Here is a 15421-nt window from a genome sequence, read left to right as displayed (position 1 = left end):
ACGATTAATGAACATAAGTTTAAAACTATGGTAAATTTAGGCAGATTTCTAGAATTATGAACACAGTGTTCTTCAGTATTATCACCATATCACAATATGTATACTACTGCACTTGATAAGCTTTCTGATTCCACTCAACTAAGAAGTTTAAATTAAATCTGAGGTCCATTAATTATGCACTGTATTTTTGTAACAGCATTTCCCCTATTGGTAAATATTTCTGTATAAATTCTAAGAGGTAATAAAGTCACAATGCCATTATCACACCCGAGTCTCTTCAAAAAGTCAGAGTCAAGGGGAGAAAAGGGTAGGAAGACTTTTCTAGATTTATAAGACTAAAGAGCTATAGCAACTAAATGTAATACTTGCAGCATCATTGGATCCAAACTCAGGGGGAAACAGCTATAAAAGATATTGAGGGGAACTTCCCTGGTGGTCCAGTGGTTAAGACTCCGTGCTACCAATACAGGGGCCCGGGTTTGATCCCGGGTCAGGGAACTAGATCCCTCATGCCACAACTAAAGATCCCGCATGGCGCAACTAAAGATCCTGCATGCGGCAAGGAAGATCCCACACGTGGCAACAAAGATCCCGCATGCTGCAACTAAGACCCAGAGCAGCCAAGTAAATGATAAATAGATAAATAAAATATTTTTTTAAAGATATTGAGGAAATTTTAATATGGACTGGCTTCAAGATGATATAAGGGAATTATTTTCTTAAGTGTAATTATGGTATTTTGGTTAGGAGATGCATGCTGAGGTAGTTGGGGGTAGAATATCATGCTGTCAGCAAGATATTTTAAACAGGAAATATATAGCTAATAGGCATATAGACATATAGATAAGGCAGATGAGACGATTAATGAATCTAGGTGTGGTATACCATTGTCTCCTTTCAACTTCTCTGGTGTTTGAAATACTACATAATAAAAAGTTGGATAAAAGTTCTAGAAAGACTCATTTGCAATAAAAATAAATGCACACAAAAGAAATTAAATATCTGCTGCTGTGGACTGAATGTTTGCATCATCTCAAAATTCATATGTTGGAGCCCTAAACCCCAATGTGATGGGGCCTTTGGAAGGTAATTAGGATTAGATGAGGTCATGAGGGTGGGACCCTCATAATGGGATTAGTGCCCTTATCAAAAGAGACAGCAGAGGGGCTTGCCTGTTGGCACAGTGGTGAAGAATCTGCCTGCCAATACAGGGAACACGGGTCGAGCCCTGGTCTGGGAAGATCCCACGTGCCATGGAGCAACTAGGCCTGTGAGCCACAACTACTGAGCCTCTGTGTCTGGAGCCTGTGCTCCGCAACAAGAGAGGCCATGACAGTGAGAGACCCGCGCACCGCGATGAAGAGTGGCCCCCACTCGCCGCAACTAGAGAAAGCCCTCACACAGAAACGAAGACCCAACACAGCCAAAAATAAAAATTAATTAATTAATTTAAAAAAAGAGACAGCAGAGAACTTGTTCTTTCTCTTTTCACATGCATACACCAAGGAAAGACCATGTGAGCACACGGCAAGAAGGCAACCAGGAAGAGAGCACTCACCAGAACCCAACCAAGATGGCACCCTGATCTCAGAGTTTCAGCTTCCAGAACTGTGAGGAAATAAATTTCTGTTGTTTAAGCCACCCCATCTATGGTATTTTGCTATGGTGGCCCAAGATGACTAATACAGAGTTTGGTACCAAGAAGTGGGGTGTTGCTGTAACAAATACCTAAATATGTGGAAGTGGCTTTGGAAGTGGGTAATTGGAAGAGGCTGAGAGAGTTTTGAGGTACATGCTAGACGTACAGACATTAAGAGAAATGAAGAACGTTATTGCAGGAACATGTTTACTGGAGGAAAGGCAGTCCTTATTATAAAGTGGTAAAGAACTTGGCTGCACTGTGTTTTAGTGTTTTGTGGAAGGTAGAACTTGCAAGTGACAAAATGGATATTTAGCTAAGGAGATTTCTAAGCAAACTGTTGAAGGGCAGCTTCGTTCTTCCTGACTGCATATACTAAAATGCAAAAGGAGAGAGATGAATTGAAGAAGGAATTGTTACGCAAAAAGGAGCCAGAACTTGAAGATTTGGAAAATCTTCAGCCTATCCATACTGCAAAAAATGAAAAAGCTTGTTCTGAAGAGAACACTAAGGCTATGGCTGAACAACCATTTGATAAAGAGATTTACGGACTTAATCCATCTCAGCAGAAGCCAGGCAGAGAGATGGGATTATACAGCAGAGACACTGCCAGTTTGAACTAAAGGGGATAGAGAAGGTGGCAAGGAATGAAGGAAGGCTGTCGGCCTTCTTAGATTTCAAAGGATGGGACCATAGAGCTATATGGCTGAGAATATATGTGCTATCCTTCAAGAAAAGAGAAGAAGGACCCCTAAGGTGACTTCGGAGGCCATCAAGGCTGCTGCTCCCACCACAGGTCCAGAGCACACAGGCAAGGCTGAGCAAGGGGGCAAGGCTGCCTCCACCTTGGTTTCAAAGGGCAGGACTGCTGCTCAGGAGAGCTGCATGGACAGGGCCCTCACAGAGAGCTATGTGGGCAGGACTGCCCCGCTGAGCTGTGGGCCTGACACTGCCACCTCACTGAGCCTGGAGGGCAGAGCATCAAACCAAAGAAGGTGGTTCTCCAGCCTTAAGATCTAATGGAATTTGCTTTGTGGAGTTTTGGACATACTTGGAACCTGTCACCCCTTCCTTCTTAACTATTTCTCCCTTTTGGAATGGGAATGTCTATCCTATACCTGTCCCGCGATTTATTTTGGAAGCACTTCTTTGCTTTTACAGCTGGAGAGGAATTTTGCCTCGGGATGAATCCTACCTAGTTTCACCTATATATGATTTAGATGATACTTAGATGAGACTCTGGACTATAGACCAGACCTGATGCTGAAATGAGTTGAGAAGTGCACTGAACTTCTCATTGAAAGGCTAGAGAGTGATATAATCTTACTTCATCAGGAAAAAAAGACTCCAGGTGGTAGGGTAGAGTCTGAGCTTTCTAATTGGTTGTTGGGGGAGGGAAAGTGTCCGTCTTTACCCTACTTTAGCTATCCCATTTATTGTGAATATTTGTTTCTCTCTTGCAACAAAAGGCAATAAAAATGATGGCCTGGTCCACCTGTGTTCTTGCCTCGGGTACCAGAGGAGTTCAGAATGAATCCTGTCTGCCCAGTGTCCAGTGCAGAACATTTCTTTGGCCTCTTCATATTGCCCCAGGGGTTAGCTGAGCTGCTTCCTTGGAACCTGTCACTAGGTGTCTTCTTCAGTCATCTCCCAGGTGCTAAATCACACCATCAACATCCGCTCACCTCCCAGTATGTTAACACTGTGGACTCTGGAATTTATTTCCTGAGCAGCCTTAGGCAATTCACTTAAGCTTTCCTTGTCTCAGTTTCCACAGTCTGCAAAATGGGGACAGCTGTTTCCACCTTTTAGTTTTGTTTTCGAGGTTAAATTAGCCAATTAATTTAAATAGATTAGCATCACATCTAATACCATGCCTGACAAATAATAAGCACGTAATGAATGTCAGCCATCTTCATCTTCATCACCACCTTTGCCAGGTAGATAAAAATCCTAGACTCAAAGCTCTTTCAGAGATGATGTCCACTAGGTGGCACTAGCCGCAGGTAAATAAAATCTCCCACATATATACTGTCTTCATCAAAAGTTTGGAAGTCCTACGAAGAGCCAGAAATAAAACTGTCATGGTAATAAGGCAATGTGTATATGTAGATATAAACATATTGTGGCCCCAAACCAAGCAGTTGATCCATAATAATTACTGAAGCAGTTGTCCCAAATAGTTACAAGTCAAACATGTTCTGGTTTTTGATTCTCAGACTCCCGGAGATTCTGACACGGGATTAGCAGAGGAACAGAGAAATCTTCCTATTCTGTATCCTGGAGCACTGGTGTGTTACTTGGTCAGTTTGGCTAGCACCTGGGGCTTTTGTTTTGCAGAAATCTGTTTCTCCAGCTTTTGTTAGGCTGAGTAGGGTGTGGTTTGGAGAAAGACCCTGCTGTAGGCCGGATGTTTTTGTGTGCCTGGGGAGGAAACTTTTGTAGGGAACAGACCTCTGACAAAGGCACAAAAACTTGGTTGGAAGTGTGAAAGAGTTCAGATGGAGGTTTTAGCGAGTTTTTCTATGTGATAAGGGATATCATCAGTGCTTTTGCAATTAGATGTGCTTTTCTGACATCTGTGAATATGATCTCAAGGTAGAACAAGAACAAAATGGGCTGGACATTTGAGTTACAAAACTTTCTTACTTTTCTTTCTTATTCCTTTCTGTTATCCCTAAGCCTCAAATGAAATCTTGTTTAAAATATCTCTGTTATATCTTAGGGAATTAAGAGAGGTTTGTGTCCATCTTTGGGCTGAATTATTATCCTAGTTGGAACTGAGTTACGGAAGTAAGGTGATAAAGATTGCGCTATATGAAAGCCCTCAGTGGGAATCCTCATTAATACTTAGAGAAACCGGAGAAAAGCCCGGAATCCCTGTACTTTCTTAGGATGGAATGTTTTGTTGTTTGGGGATCAGGGAGCAGGGCAATCCCAGAAGACTGGCCATGGTAATATACTAAACCAGCTGAAGATCTAGGGGCTGTAGGCGGATCCAAAACAGGTGGAGCTGACAAAGTGTAACTGGGTAAAAGTTAAGAGAAGACGTAAACAAATGGGGAACAGAATTAAATTGGTGAAGAGGAGAAATTGAAGAAAGCAGTTTGGGAAGTCAATTTTCTGAGCTTTCTGTTTAGAAAGAAAATAGTTGCCACTCCTTCAGCTTCCTGAACCCCACTTCCAACCCATCTTTACCTCCTTTCTACCCAGGAGGAAAGGGAATTCTTTGTATGTTAAATCTTCTTTTGTCCACACACCATCAGTTAAGTGTTCCCTTTCATACAGCTTCAATTCTTCTTTCATTACTGGCTCTATTCTCTAGACATATTAAAAAAAAAATGTTCAAGTCTCTACCTGTTGAAACAAAACAAAACTCTCTCTTCGTTTAGCACCTTGTAGTTGCTGTCCTCTTCTTTCTTTCCTTTGCTGCGAAACTTCTAGAAAGAGCAGTCTCTCTGGCTCCACTTCCTCTCTTCTCTCTCTATTCCCTCCCTGCAGTCGGGCCATTTTGCTAACACCCAACTGCAAATGCCCACACGCAGGTTACCAGTGAAGTTCCTCATGTCAAAATCATCGGGTGAGGACTTCCCTGGTGGTCCAGTGGTTAAGACTCTGTGCTCCCAATGCAGGGGACCCGGGTTCAGTCCCTGGTCAGGGAACTAGATCCCACATGGCGCAACTAAAGGAGCCCGCATGCTGCAACAAAGATCCCTCATGCTGCGACTGAGACCCGGCACAGCCAAATAATTACATAAAATAAAACAAAATAAAATCATTGGGTGGTTTTCAGCACTGACCTAGTGAAGCTGGCTGCAATGTTTGCAGCAGTTAACATTTATCTAATAATTATTGAGCACCTGCTATATGTTTGACACTGTTCCAAGCACTGTGACGTATAGCTAGATGAGACCCTGTCTCAAGGGTGTAGCCATGTTATAACATCCACCAGAGTTATCTGGCCCAGGGCCTGGTGGTGGTGAGCCCCAGTACTTGGATTGGTGGGATAGCAAACTCTTATAAAGGTGCCAACCTTTGACTCACTTCTCTTCTTTACCTCTCAATCTGAATATCAGACTGCTTGCTCAAATGTTATTTTCATCATATTATTAACAACCCTCCTATCAACACAGTATCTTAAAATTGCTGAAAATGTGATACCTTAGGAAGAAATGACCACTCCTTATGCTCCCAACCCACACCCCCTCCCCCAACAAAGATTTCTTTATATCCCCTTGTAACTTGCTTTCTAGTGGGGTAAAACTCACAGTATACGTGTAAACAAACAATAATTTCAGAGAACTGTAAATACTATGAAGGAAATAGAGCAGGGCAATGTGATATATAAAGCACTACTGTGGTCTGAATGTTCGTGTGTGTCGTCATCCATGTGTGTCCTCCTCCCCCCACAACCCACCATCAAATTCACGTGTTAAAATCCTTATCCCCAAGGTGATATTATTAGGAGGTGGGACCTTTGGGACGTAATTAGGTCTTAGGGTGGTACCCTTGTGAATAGAATTAGTGCCCTTATAAAAGACTTCCCTTGCCCCTTCCTCCATGTAATGACACAGTGAAAAGGCACCTTCTGTGAACCGGGAAGTGAGCCCTCACCAGACAGTGAATCTGCCAGACACATGATCTTTGACTTCCCAGCTTCCAAAACTGTGAGAAATGAATGTGTGTTGTTTATAAGTCACAGAGTTTATGGCATTTTTGTTATAGCAGCCCAAACACTAAGACAAGCACCTATGGCACTGGGAGAACTGCTCTACACAGTGTGGTCACAGAAGGCCTCTTTGAGAAGATGCTATTTAAGTTGAAACTTAAAAGATGAAAAAGAGTTAACCTTTCGAAGAAGCTGGGGGAAAGCCTCCAGGCAGAGGGAAGAGTAAGTGCAAAGGCACCGAAGAACTTGGAATGTTGAAGGACTAAAAGGAGAACCATGTACCTACAGCTTTGTGATATGACAGTGGCTAGAGAGGAGGTTGGAAGAGGTGGGCCTTGTTTTATCAGAAGGGAGATGTCACTGGAGCATGTTTAAGTGCTAACAGAATCAATTCAGTATAGAGAGGAATTGAGGTGCAGAAGAGGTGGGGATCCATCACGCAAGTGGAGGGGTTTACTTTGATAAGAGCAGAAATACAGACATTTTAAAGCTTTTTTCCCTTAATTTTAACAGTCACTCTTGATTCTCCCCCTTCCTCTCTGATTCTTCTGTCTCCTTTCCAGACCCCCCTGTAATTTTCGTCATCAGCAAGGTTCTGTCCACAACTGTCTCCCAGTCATCCTTTCTACATCTTCCTTAGACATTCTCATGCCCAGCCACACCAGCCTAGACCACTCTCGTGGACTTCACACTCCCATATCCAACTGCAGGTGTATATATTTTAATTTCCCAAATTATAGATGTAGCCCAGACCTGTCCTCCGACCTTCTGATTCAGCTGCTTATTTGACACTTCCACTTGGATAGAGGCATTTTTGATTTAATGTGTCTAGAAATGGGATTCTTGAATGTGTGGTATTCTTCTCCACACACAAAACACAGCACTAAACAGGGGGTAGGGGGTGTGGAGGGTGGTGGATGCTCACAGATGGCCCACGTTCTACCTCTCCTCCTAACCTCCACCCTCAATCTTTGATACAGATTTTTGAAGTGTTTTCATTCTTATGTAAGATATCATAGTAAGCTTTACTAGACTCACCGGTATTTCTAGCCCTCCTTCCTTTCCTAGAGATCTTATTTATTTATGTAAGAGGATTATATTTATCCACCTCCTTGAAGGTAGAATTAGCTTTGGCTCTTACATTGGCCACTGAAATATGAGTGAAGATTACACGTATTGCTTCCATGTGGAACTATTTAAGATTAGGTGTACAATTCTCCTTGCTGTGTTTTTTTTTCCTTCTTTGTTTTCAGGTTATCATTTGTTGAGATAAAGATGCCTAAGATCAAAGCAGCCTGGAATGCTGAGCCATCTCGTGGATGAATATTGCCCAGAAGGTCATTTGGACATCCAGCAAACTGAACAAGAAGGAAAAAGAACAAAAAAGAAAAAAGTTTGTTATATAAGTTCCTGAAGTTTTGCCTTTTTTCTTTTCTTTTTTTTTTTTTTTTAGTTCTCAGGTGTGTGTGCGTGTGTGTATCTTAGGTTACTACGTATAAACAGACATATCCTGGCTGATATAAAAAAATGCTATGCAAATTCACTATTTAAGACAAATCTCTTCCAGTCACTACTTCCAACCAGCTGGCCACCCCTAAGCCTCTTCTAATTAGAAATTCAGGAGCTGCCACTGCCCCCAAACTGTCCATCTTCAACTCTCCCCAATTTGTTATCATCACCATCTACTTAGTGGCTCAATCCAAAATCCAAAAACAGGTCATCTTAATTCCTCCCTCTTCCTCGCTCCCACAGTTGGGTCACCAGATTTTTGTATGTCTGTCTCAGATTTGTCCTAGACATCTGCAGTAGCTTTCTCCCTGTTCCTGCGTCCAGTCTTAGAGTATATATAATACGTTCAGAATCAGAAGTGAATAAAGGGTCTACAGAACTTCTTCCTCCCACCCACTCCCACTTCCTCTTCCTGTAGGCAGCCAAGATGACCAGATCATGGGTATTCCTAGAGAGATACTCTCCGCACAGGGAAACAAACAAGTCTCCCAGAGCAGTCTTCTGAAAACACAAAACTGGCCATATCTTTCCCAGTTTAAAGCCTGTCAGTGCCTTCCAGGTACAAACTCTCGAGTGTTTAGGACCCTGCGTCCGCAGCCTCCTCCAACCTGCTGATCTTCTTTTTGTCTCAAATGACCACTTCCCAGCTGAGATCAATCCTGCCTTGGGACAATTCTCCCCCAGGTCTGTGCTTGCTAATTCCTTCCTGAAGCATCCCCTCCTCGGAGAGACACACAGCATTCCCACCCAGTCGTCCTCCGTGACAGAAGGCCCTTGATCACCTCCAAGCCTCTACCACAAGTAGAGTAGTCAACCTGTATTTTCTGGGATGTTGGCTTGTTTACCGACCATCTCCCACATTAGACTCTTAAGTCCCAGGAGAATAGAGATGGGCTCTGTTTTGTTGACCGCTGACTGTATACCCAGCTTCTAGTTACGTGCCTGTCACAGGAAAGGCACCTGATGAACAAGGAGCTGATGGAAAATCTAGTGCCCTGAAGAAAATAAAGGTAGATGAAACTAAAAAGAGAAAGTAGCCTCAGCTCTTCTAAGCAGGCAGATCTGGCCTCCATGTTGCTTCTCCCGAGTGTAGGTCTTTATCCTGAGCGTCCTCACACCGCGTGGCCGGCTGTGTCTCTGGTTAGGCAAACCACCCAGTGCGGAGGAGAGGCGGTGAGGACGGAGGAGAACAGGCTTCACCCCCGCAGCTTGGAAGCCTTCGGTTCATTGGGAGGAGGTCACAGCAAGCACAGAGGACTTGTTTGCCAGGCCTCGTATTTTGTCACAGACATTTAATAACTGGTTTGAACAGAAATATTAAGCAATCACTTCCTCCTTTGGTTTGGGGCCCGCAAGTTCTGTTTTTTAAACAAGGAGGTAAAACCAGAAAAGACAGCGACTCCCGCATAGAAACAGCAACATGTTTATAAGGGAACATGGACTCCACGATATCAAATCAGTATCTACTTCTGCCTTACATGTTTTATATAGCACATATCTTCCTAATCATAAACGTAATGCCTCATATCATTAGAGATAATAGAATACTGGAATTGTCTTAAAAGAATAAACTAAGGAAATAAAAATTACATCCACAGAACAAGCTTTTTATTTCTAAATCACAAAAGCTAATTTATCACCTGTTACTCCGTCCTTGGAAACCAAACAACAAAAGCTTCATTCATCTCTACTTTAATTTTACCTTCTGAATTGATTTCTAGGTTTCCAGGTCAGCTGATTGGATTAGCTAGATAATGTAACCCAGCCATTTTGTCTTTATCTCTTACCAGAGTAGAGGATAAAATCCACCCTCCTTAATGTGGTGTACAAGGCCCCTTGTAATCTGGTCCCAGCCCACCTGCCAGCCTCATTTCTCACCGCTTCCTTCCCTTACCCACTTGATGGGGAGCTTACCGGAGAAAAGTCACGGGTGCACAAGTGTGTTCTACTGGTCCAGACCGCTCCCATTCACCTGAACACTTCTGTGCCAGGGAATAGAAGGATGCCCAGGGCTCCTTTTGTATACGGTATAAGCTTGGGGGAATGGGTTAAAGGATCCTGATATGCTACACTCACCACCAGTTGATGAGCTACACTCACCACCAAGTGAATTCACCTGGAAGGAGTAGGGTTGACTAATTAACACACAGAGATCAGGACCCATCCTCAGGTGTATAGCAATGCCACCTAGTTCACAGGTGCCTTGAGGGGTGCAGCAATGAACTGAATGTGTCCCTCCCCCAAATTCAGATGTTGAAAACCATAATCCCAAAGTGATGGTACCTGAAGGGTGGGGCCTTTGGGAGGTAATTAGGTCAAGGGAGTAGAGCCCTTACAACGGGATTAGTGCCTTCCAAGTAGAGAGCTAGCTATGTGAGGATTCAGAAGGAAGAAAACCCTCTGAGTGCCTTCTATAAACCAGAAGGGGGCATTCGTTGACCGTGCTGGCACACTGATCTCAGACTTTTAGCCTCCCGAACTATGAGAAATAAATAGAAATAAATGTTTTTTTGTTTAAGCCACCTCTTCTTAGCAGCCTGAACTGACTAGGACAAGAGCCATACCTGGTCTCCATCCTTAAGAGTCTCCACCAACTTGTAGCACTGGTTGGTCAAGGACCTGTATCATTCTTTTACATCCAAAGGGTGATCTTTAGATGCTCCTGCTGTATGGCCTAGAGCTCCTCCATGACTGGGATAGTAATGAGTAAAAATGGAGAAAATTGGGGACTTCCTTGGTGGCGCAGTGGTTAAGAATCCGCCTGCCAATGCAGGGGACAAGGGTTCGAGCCCTGGTCTGGGAAGATCCCACATGTCACGGAGCAACTAAGCCCGTGGGCCACAACTACTGAGCCTGTGCTCTAGAGCCCATGAGCCACAACTACTGAGCCCACGTGCCACAACTACTGAAGCCTGTGTGCCTAGAGCCTGTGCTCCGCAACAAGGGAAGCCACCGCAATGAGAAGCCTGTGCACTGCAACAAAGAGTAGCCCCCGCTCACCACAACAAGAGAAAGACTGCGCGCAGCAACGCAGACCCAATGCAGCCAAAAATAAAAAAAATTTTTTTTAAATGGAGAAAATTGCAACCACGTTCTAAAATGGAATATTAGGTGGTCAACTTATCCTGGCCACAGGAAGCGTAATATCAGAGGTGTTCCTCCAACTCAGAATGTCTTTGTTCAGTCTTAATGAGTCTGGGAGTGGTGTGATATGGAGAGGTGTATCTGCACTTGGCATGCTTTTTAAAAAGGGCCCTCAGGAGTCTTGTGGTGATGGTATAGCCATGCATCTTTTTTTTTTTTTTTTTGCGGTACGTGGGCCTCTCACTGCTATGGCCTCTCCCGTTGCGGAGCACAGGCTCCAGACGCACAGGCCCAGCGGCCATGGCTCATGGGCCCAGCCGCTCTGCGGCATGTGGGATCTTCCTGGACCAGGGCACGAACCCGTGTCCCCTGCATCGGCAGGTGGACTCTCAACCACTGCGCCACCAGGGAAGCCCTAGCTATGCATCTTGATTGTGATGGTGTTTACATGAAGCTATACTTGGGATAAAATTGCATAGAACATACACACACACACACACACACACACACACACACACACACGCAAATGAGTGGTGACATGTGAATAAGCTCTATGGTTTGTACCAATGCCAATTTCCTGGGTTCTGAATTGTTCTGTAGTTGTGTAAGATGCTGACATTGGGGGAGGCTGGGCGAAGGGTACATGGGAAACTTGCTGTACATTTTGTGAATCTATGATCATTTCAAAATAAAATGGTTTTTTGTTTTTTTAAGTGTAATGGGGAGGGATTCAGAATACTGGAGCACTTGGTCTAAAACAGTGCACTGGGGCAGGATCTTATACAAAAACAGTTCCCCTGTGTCTAGGCCCAAAGATATTCCTGAAGAAAGGGATGAAGTGGGCTACCTCAGCAGATTCAAAATTAGTGTAGAGTCTAGAAGAGCCTTCAGCTCCTTAGAGCTCTGTGAGTATCCTAGCAAATCCCCAGCTGTTTTTCTGGAGACGAGTAGGGAGAGCAGGCAGATAGGCAGTTGTGTAGGCCATAGGAAAAGGCTGGAAAGCCCAGGGAACTCTGAATGTCTTGAATACTCAGATGACTGCTATGCTCAAACCATGGCGGCCTTATTTAGCATCACTGCATCGTGATTCAGTCTTCCAACAGTATTAAGCACCTTCTGTGGGCCTGGCACTCTTCACTCCTCTAGTGCTTGGAATCTGTCCAGGAATAAAACAAAGATCCCTACCCTGGTGGAGCTTATGTTCTAGCATAAGGGAGGAAGTAGGGAGAGGAGATAAATTGCATTAGGTGGACTGATAACTATAATGGAGGAAAAAAATATAGCCAGGTAAGGGGGACCAAGAACTCAGGGGTTGGCGTGATGTGTGGGAGAGGGAGCGCTGCTAAATTCTCTGAGTTCTCAAATGATATGATTGTATTGAAGTCAATCCTTTATTTGAATTTTCTTTTTTCACTACTAAATTCTCTCCCTCATCTTTCCTTTCTACTTTTCCCTGATGTCCTGTCTCTTCTTCTCTCCACCTTTTATTTTAACCTTCCTTTTCTTTCTCTTTCTTCAGTTAATTTCCCCTTTCTTATTTCTCTCCCTTCCCTGATGCCATTTTCCTCATCGTGGTTCTTTTTCTTTCTCTTTCCCCTCTTTGGCCCTCTTTTCCTTCCCCCTCATCACTTTTATTTTTCTCTCTCTCCCATTCCTTCTGGCTATTTGTCTTTATTTGGCTTTTTTATGGAACCGAAGTTTGTATGATTAAAATTCATGTGGTTTTTGTTATATTGTTTGCATGATAAGGGCTTTCTATTCTAAATGAAACCAAACTTTCTTCAGGAACCCAGCCTGATGCAAATTGAAAAGAGCCATAATTTACTGACTCTCATCTCCTCTGTTCATACAGGCCTAAGCCCCAAATAAAAGACCCCTCAAATATTTCTGGAAGTTCCAATGAGGACCTGAAATGTGTTCATGAGCAAGTCAGTCCTACCAAGTCCTCCGTGCATTCTTGCAGGAGAAGACCTGAGGTGTCTCCAGAGCTGTAGGTGTGCCTGGAGACCAGGGCAGAATGCCTTCCTCTGCCTTGGAAATTATATTGTTATAATGGTCGTCAAGAGCATTACATGGGCCCCATCCTTTTATAGGGGTTTCAGTAAAGCAGCTCTTTTGGATTATATTTTTGCAGCTTCATTTCTTCATAGGACCCAAACATGTGTTCATGGATCTGTCTCTAGAACATACCCCAGAATGACAGACACTATATTACGCCAGTCACCCTGTCCACCAACAACTCAGCCTTGTTACTGGGTCAGCTCTTTAAGTCTGCTCCTTCTTGCTTTGGAATAAATGTCTCTATCCCAAGAAGCTCCTCAGTCATTACACAGACTTCTCTTTAGCCTGGCCCATCAGTGGCAGTGCCTGCACACATCTCAGTTCCAACTAAACACAACTTGACCTCAACCTGGGAGTCCCACCATGTAAGTTTATGAAGCACATGAGTTGAAATCTATATTTCTCTCTAATTAAAAAAAAAAACACAAAAATTATGTTGCTTTCATATTTTATATCATCTAATAAGGCATAATCATGATTAATTTTGTGAGTTTCAGCATATATTTCATTTAATTTTTTAAATTTAATTTTTTCAGGGTCATTGGTCCTTTCCTGATGAAAATTTTTGCTAATTCTAGAAAATATATTAAGAATAATAATTGTTACAAATTGATAGGCTCTTCTAAAATGTAAATGGGAATGCAGAGGGCTAAGCATAAATATAGTAGGAAAAGAACAAACTGGAAGAATTACACTTCCAAATATCTAGAGTTACTAAAAACTATAGTAATTAAGACAGTAAAGTATTGGTACAAGGGCAGAAAAATAGACCAATGGAACAGAGAGTCTAGAAACAGACACAAGCATATAGAGTTAGCTGATTTATGATAAAGGTTACATTGCATCAAAGAAGGGGAAAGGATGGTATTTTTCTCTTTATCTTAATATTTATTTATTTATTTATTTTGGCTGTACTGGGTCTTAGTTGCAGCACGTAGGATCTTTTAGTTGCAGCCTGCAGACTTCTTAGTTGCAGCATGCATGCAGGATCTAGTTCCCTGACCAGGGATCGAACCTGGGCCCCCAGCACTGGGAGCTTGGAGTCTTACCCACTGGACCACCAGATATGGTATTTTCAATGAAAGTTGCTGGGTCAATGGGATATTCGTTTGGGAACAAAAAAATGTATCTTTACTCCTTGCGTCACAGCATATATAAAAATTGACTTCAAATATACTGTATATCTAAATGTGAGAATTAAAGTTTTTAGAAGAAAACACAGGAAAATATCTTCGTTATCTTGGGGAGGCACAATTTCTTAAACTAGACACCAAAAAAAAAAAAAAAGTCTAACCATTAAGGTAAAAGGTGATAAATGGAACTACAAGAACTACATTGAAATTAAGAACTTCTCTCGATCAAAAGTCATCACGATTAAGGGTGAAAAGGCAATCCACAGAATAAGATATTTACAGTACATTTTTCAAAAAGGATTTGTATCCTTACTACATAAACTCTTACAAGGCAATTAGAAAAAGGCAGATGGCCAGAAAAGAAAAATAGGCAAATGATTTGGGCCCATGACTCACTAAAGAGGATATTTAAATGTTAAATGATAATAAACATCTGAGATGTTCAACTTCTTTAGTCATCAGAGAAATGCAAATTAAAACCATAGTATGATACTACTACACACCCACAAGAACAGCTTAGATGAAAAAGATACACAAACCAAGTGTTGACAAAAATGTGTAGCAACTAGAATTCTAACTCACAACTGATAGAAGTATGAGTTGGTACAATCGCTTTGGAAAAAATTCTGCCGTAGATGCTAGTTATCTACTGCAGTGTCTACTGAAACGGAACATATGTATATGACCCAGCAACTCTGCTCTTAGGTATATACTTCACAGAATTGTGTGCATATGTTTACCAAATTAATAAATAAACAACAAGAATGTTCATAGCAGCACTATTCATGAAAGCCGAAAACTGGAAACAACCCAAATATCCATAAACAGTAGGATGGATAAATAACTGGTGGTAAATTCAGACAATGGAATACCATATAACAGTGAGAATTAATGAATGATTGCAATATACAATAACATGGATGAATCTTACATTTGTAATACTGAGTGAAAGGAGACAGACACAAAAGAGAAAGGGAAAAAAGAGAAATAATCTTCCTACTTTGATAGAAATCTTTCCATTTTGATTCCATTTATACAAAGTTCAAAGAACAAGTGTTAGAAATCAGCACAGTAATTATCCATTGGGGCAATTACTGGAAGGGAGCATGAGAGGGCGTCTGGGATGCTGGTTATTTCCTGCTTGTTGATCTGGGTGCTGGCTACACTGGTGTGCTTGTTTTGTGAAAATTCTTCATGCAGTACACTATACTTTGTATCATTTTGATGTGTATGTTGTACCAGAAAGAAAAGTTTGCTTAAAATAATGAAAATCGTTGCACAAAATAAGCTGGAAATATTTGGGTAAAATTACAAGATTGAATGGAG

The 15421-nt window shown here is 42.3% G+C and overlaps 1 protein-coding gene across 1 annotated transcript in view; it reads right to left on the bottom strand.

The window, feature by feature from the left end:
- Window positions 1-7488: 7488 nt before the first annotated feature.
- Window positions 7489-15421, bottom strand: part of SLC26A4 (solute carrier family 26 member 4) — a 60663-nt gene continuing 52730 nt past the window's right edge. Inside the window, exon 21 of the transcript XR_007479279.1 lies at window positions 7489-7666. The gene's annotated coding sequence lies outside the window, so the exon portion shown is untranslated. The remainder of the gene's footprint in view (window positions 7667-15421) is intronic.

Source organism: Orcinus orca, chromosome 9 (assembly GCF_937001465.1).
Source record: "Orcinus orca chromosome 9, mOrcOrc1.1, whole genome shotgun sequence".
NCBI lineage: Eukaryota > Metazoa > Chordata > Mammalia > Artiodactyla > Delphinidae > Orcinus > Orcinus orca.
The sequence above is the reverse complement of the archived record's forward strand: the minus strand, read 5'-3'. Positions and strand labels throughout refer to the sequence as shown.